We start from the raw sequence: 6,000 nt of genomic DNA, 5'->3' as shown, positions 1-6,000 counted from the left end.
CGCATAATAAAGTCAAATACAGCTTCATTATTCATGTAGAGCAGCTTTTGTATATTTTGCAGACTATTAATAAAGTATATTAAAAAAATGTACCCTGACATAAATAAAATGAGTTCTCCTTTAGGTTTTTGAGTGTTTTATAATCACGACAGGATGAAATCTTAGCTAAAGCTTATACAGAGCCCCAAAAAAGGTAGAACCAGAATGTATTTGTTGAAGAATTAACTTTTATGATCAACAAATTCAAATATTTACAGTATCTGGTGTTTTTATGCTGAACTAACATTGACCAAACTGAGAAGTCCACAAAGCATAAATGTTTCCAGAATAAACAATGTGAGTCCAGAGAGGAGGGGGCAGAAATCACTAACAGCAAAAGTATTTTTAATAAAATATTTAGTAGAGTTTAACCACAAGAGCAGTATTTAATAGGTATTTTGTTCTTTACAGCCTATCTGCAGCGAGCATCTAGCAGTCTAATAAAGGGAGCGTTAGCCTCTCCCCGGAGACACAATATTCACTTTGGAATTGAACAATCTTTTATGTGAGTAATGTTGTGCACAGGGGGCTGCTGGGTTTCCTCCTGCTGTCCGTCAGGCAGGACGATGGCAGCAGGGGTTGTTTTGTTGACACAAGGAGGACCTGGTGTCTGGAATGTTCTCAGCTAAATGTTTGGATCTCGGGTCTTCGGCACGAGGCCGGGGTCTGGTTGTGCGCTGGAGGCACCACACTGTGCCTCTGAACTTCACTCAACCCCTTAAATTCCTCTTCCTGGGCAGGAAATTGAAATATTGTGCAGTATTGGCATGCTGATGGTCATCTATCACAGGGGCCTGCGAGGGGACGGGGGTAAGGAGAGACTCTCTGTAGATCAGAGATGGGCTGCTGGGCGCGGGTTCAAAGGTAAAGCGGAGCAACCTGGGTGAGGAAAGAGGAGAGTGCTGTTGGCAGGAGTCCACTCTTGAACCAGCTTTCATCACCTGCCTCGTTCAGCGTCGCTGCCACACGGGAGCGGCGGGTCTCCTCCAGGCGCCCGCAGCACAAATGTGTGCGTCCTCATTACGGCCGCGCTCATGTTATGTGTTTCAAAGGCCACGCGGACATTTAAAAGCGACTAGTGCCTTGGAGAAATAGTGTGAAAGAGATGTAAGGATCCTAAACCGGCGCAATAAACATTAATGTAGGTGGGAGGTCATTGAAATCATTATTTGACATTACTATTAATGTGACGTCAACAGGTGATGCTTTGTGTTCCTGCTACTCTCTCCGCATCCTGACCCGTTCGCTGGGTTTATGTCTAGACAGCGAAGTGATGATGCTGCCTTCACCGTTGCATAATCGTGGCCGTAAATGCGCACAGCGCACCAGGAAATGAAACTCGCCGGCGCATCACGGGGGGGTAGGATGATGTAGATGTCACTGGTTATATAAATGTATAGGGCACAGCTGGGAAGAGCCAGATGCGGTGATGTTTGTCATTTCAGAGGCGCGTCTTCCCTCGTCCGCGTCTGGAAACGTCGCTCCGCCGTGACCTTGTGAACTTGCCTCGCGCGTGACCTCGACAACTGCCTCCGGCGGCTCCCAGAACGCCCCTCCGCGTCCCCGGGCTCATTTGGACAGGCGTTCTGCCCAAGCAGGAAGTGACATCAACGAGTACAAACTAGAAATATGTCGCAGGACGGAGCGTTCAGGATGTCCAGGAACGGTGCTGGTTCAGGAGGACGCCTCGCACCGGCTCCACAAAGTGATGCTCACTGAAGGATGCGGGCGAGCGCCGCACAGGCGAGACAGACAGACGCAGTGGAGGCTGAGTGAGTCCCACCCGGACTGAGTGCTTTAACGCCGTCACTTCCATTCATGCAAGTTGTAATACGGTGCCATACTTTGCTCCGCTCAGAAGCCGCTGACGCAGCGCGTAACGGAGACGACGGGACTCGGCGTGTTGTGTGTGAATTAACGAATTGCGTCCGAGACGGGGGTGAGGAATGTGGTGCGATGAAATGGAAAACACCTCTGCTCGCGCTTGAGTGTTGAATGGCAAGTGCGGGGAGGAGGAGAGGGATGCGCGCGCGGGGCTCAGTCGCTGCGCGTTTGCGCCGGAAACGCGGGCAGCTTGTTTAAACGCCGGGCTGCAACGTTACCAGCAATGAGCAAGAAAACACGCGGCTGGGACGAAGTTTACCAAGTTGGATGAGAGTCGCGTCGCCGTGTGAGCGTCCGCTCGGCGCGTGAATGGCGTCTATTTTTATCCTCCCGGTGCGTGCGCGTGTCTTCCGCACCGGGGAGGCTCTGACGAACCCCGCCGCGCGCGCAGACCGAGAGTGGCGCAGTCACGTGTTGTCTGCTATTATCCTGCCCTGCGCCAGGTACAGCCCACCGCTGCGTCCAGGCGGCACCGGGGAGGGGTTTAATTAAATCCGGTGTACGACTATTAAACAACAAAAAAACATTTAAATATTTGCTTAATAAATATTCAAATTCGCAAAAAAATACATATATATGTTGTAGATGTAACAAAAAACATTGAACTGACAACGCCTTTATTGTCTCAGCAGTGATTTTATATAAGATGGAAGTGATTTGTTGAAGATGAACAAGCTGCTGGCATCACCTCATCACCTGACTGTCAGCCAGATGAGATGACGTCAGACTTTGCCTTATAGCTATAGTTATTCATAATATACATACATCCGTTTAGTAAATGTAAACCCTTCATATATTTTGCTAATGTTAATATAATAAAACTGTGATTTAAATTGTACTGCTGGCTCCTGTATTGGTGAGTGCATATATCTCTGCCTGGGTATACAGCTAGCACACAGCTAGTCTAGCTGCCTTGCTCATGGGCTTTCTCAGATCTTCACATCCACAAATTGCCCTATTGTGGGATAGTTTAGAGTTAAATGCTCCTAGAACTCATAAAACTGAATTCAAGACCTTGTGGGAGAAAATGTGAGTTTTCTGCCCTGTGAAATAATGCATGGGCTATAAATAGTGCTACTACTGTATAAGTCTGGCACGTGTGTGCAGCAGCCTATGGGATTACTGGTGTATATAACTCACACTGCTGTTGCCTGCCTGTCTGTAGTGATAGCTTCATTATTCATGGTTGCGTGTAGACAGCAGCGCTTAATCTCAGGGTTTAATGGGGCAGTCTGTGACTCTGGAAGTAAACACTCGTGCTCGGTCAGCTTTATCAGGCCCGTGTTGGGGAATGGAGAGGCACCAGGAGGAGAGAGAGAGAGAGGAGGAGTGGGCGAGCGAGCACTGCTGAGCTGGGCCTCAGGGTGGCAACAGCAGCTCAAACCCCCATCCAGTCCAGCGGTAATTAGCCAGACTGGACCAGGGAGCGGGGCCGTATATTGTCTGTGGTGAAAGGCGGTGGGCGGGGGGTCTATTGGCACTCGACAGGTGCAGCGGGACGATTGGCGTCAGGACTTGAGGGAATGGAAACCAGAGATGAGGCCAAACGGCGGCGTCTCCGGCGGGTCGGCCGCTCGCGTTCACCCCTGAAGGCTCCGCGAGAGCCTCTTCCTGCCCTGACCCCGTCTTCCCGGAACGTACGCACGTGTGGACGATTACCTTTGTGTGTGTGTGAGTGTGTGTGTGTGTGTGTGCGTGCGGGCACGTGAGCTCCCGCGCGCGCGCGAGACAGTTACTGGTGTGTGACACGCGGGGTTAAAAGATCAGTAGGGCGTGTTTTGAGTCGCTGTAATCATCTGTCTCACTTCATCTGCCTCACGGGGAACACTGGGAACACTGGGAACACTACTGTTACAGGACACGCCATGAACCTTTGACCACTCAACTGTAACAGGAGCGGTCCAGAACCCGTCGTAATGTGTTTTGACATGTTTTCAATGGCAAGAAAGATTCTGCCGCGTAATTAAGCTGAGGAGGAGTCTGGAACGGGCTGTAAAGAGGACCCACATGAGGACCGTGCTCACCGTCGGAGGGAGGACGAGCGGCATCGCTGACCGGGCCGCGTTTTTTTCCTGCTTCCTGCCGGTTCTGCTTGAACTCAATAATCCTGGTTACAACCATTACAAATCCTGCTGTCTTGACTGGAGAGCCCAGACAGGAGACAGGCCCTGAAACTGGGTTTCATTTAGCATTCCTCTGGGCTTTACGGGCAGGTGTTTAACATTACACCCGGGATATTTATTGGCAACTTTAAAGGCAACTTTTTTTCTGCTTACTTCTCAATTAGCCGCTCAGACGTACGGTGTGTGCGCCCCGCGAGCGCGCACCGGCACACAAAACGTGACATACGAGGATGTCCCACGCAACGGTGCAGGGCTGACAGTCCGGTTGCCTAATGGAGCATGTTCTCACTTCTTTCACCAACTCTGTCACACACTTTATGGCTTTTGAGACACAGATCGACACCCCTTGAATCTACCCGTGACCCGTGACTGTCTTTATCCGGCCGCATGCTCTCTCCTCTCCCTTCACCCATTATGCCGGGTCAGTGTGCGATGCGGGCTAGAAGCAGGGTTAGAGGCGTGATGGGATGTGTGGCTTGTAATTACTGAAGCTTAGCCGGGCCGGTGGCTGTGATGTGCAATTCTCGAATCAAGGTGCAGCCTGGAGACTCGGTCGGCCCGGCTGCTGCCCTCTGCTACTTGATTGCTGGCAGCTGGGTGAGTCATGTCAAGTGGCAGGCTGGGAAATGCGAAATCCCCGATAAAGCACAGAGCCCTAAAAAGCCATGAAGCTCCGGTAATGAGGAGGGAGACGGGTTTAGAGTGTGGGCACGCTTAGCGGGCGGCGGTGGCGCTTTCTCCCTCTTCTTGTTGTGTGTGTGTGTGTGTGTGTGTGTGTGTGTGTGTGTGTGTGTGTGTGTGTGTGTGCGTGCGTGCGTGCGTGTGCGTGTGAGAAGAGGTGAGGGGTGTTTGTATATTTGACTTTCTAATCCTGGATTTAGAAGGATTCAGCCAAACTCCAACAATAGAGGCCTGCGTGTTTAAGTCTGATACAGTTTTAGATACGGCCGCCTTAAATCGTCCCGGGTCGAACCCTGACACAAATCGTAAACCTGCTTCCCATGCATGCCGCGTCTTTTTTTCCCAGGAACAATCCTGAAAATCATCATGATTTCTGTCCACGAAGAGCAAAATAATTCCTTGTGTTCGTGGCAGCTTGAACTCCACCGATTGTGGAGCTGTTGTAGCAGTTAAGCACATTCCTAGTTTTGTGGAGGCTATTATGCATCTTAATCACCCCCTCAGATTTTATAACCTCCCCGAGCCTTAGTGTGTGGCTAGAGGGGACCACATGTAGACGGAGAGCAGGAAATAATGGCACGGCCAGGACTTCCCCTCATCCCAAATAACCACCGCTGAGTGTACAGTATAATCTCTTTACATAGAAAGGAAATAAGCAGATAAACAAAGTATTTAAATTAGATTTACCATCTTAGTAGTAGTTTCTAAATAAATCCGTAGATAAACAATATTTATCAAGAAGATACGTTGAATTTTTTTGCCTTATTTTAAAGCTATGTGATTAAATTTGCAGCTCCTAATTATTCCCCATGAACCAAAATGACTCCGTACATATTTGTTGGTGAGCGCTGTGATAAATGCGAGGCCTCGTGCAAGAGCGAGCAGCAGAGTGAAACAGACCCGGACTGGTTGATGGAGCAAATTAGACTCCTGTGTTTCCCTGTGTCCATCCATCACTCCTCCCTCACCTGCTCCCGGGGCGCGGAGCTAAACACAGGACAGGGAGGTGCGATGACACTGCACCGCTTCCTTTTTGCCACAGGGTTCTCGCTCTTAACAAAGCTGCCCTTTAGCCTCCTCCTCCTCCTCCTCCTCCTGTGGAGGAGCTGCTCCAACCGCTGCGTTAGCCGCCGTTAACGGAAGCACCTGGGCGCCCGGAGCCGTGACGGACGACGCGCCGTCACTCCGGGGTTGCACGGCGCCGCCGGCCCAGGTCACAGCCGCTGTCTGTGGAGCGGAGGGTGGGAATGGGCCGGCGCACAGAGAGTCATGG

The 6,000-nt window shown here is 50.6% G+C and overlaps 1 protein-coding gene across 1 annotated transcript in view; it reads left to right on the top strand.

Annotated features, from left to right (window-relative positions):
* Positions 1 to 1,408: 1,408 nt before the first annotated feature.
* zic6 (zic family member 6) overlaps positions 1,409 to 6,000 on the top strand; it is a 49,020-nt gene continuing 44,428 nt past the window's right edge. The window contains exon 1 of the mRNA XM_029165870.3: positions 1,409 to 1,811. The gene's annotated coding sequence lies outside the window, so the exon portion shown is untranslated. The remainder of the gene's footprint in view (positions 1,812 to 6,000) is intronic.

This window comes from Betta splendens, chromosome 10 (assembly GCF_900634795.4).
Source record: "Betta splendens chromosome 10, fBetSpl5.4, whole genome shotgun sequence".
Taxonomy (NCBI): domain Eukaryota; kingdom Metazoa; phylum Chordata; class Actinopteri; order Anabantiformes; family Osphronemidae; genus Betta; species Betta splendens.
This window is presented reverse-complemented; position numbering and strand designations above follow the sequence as displayed.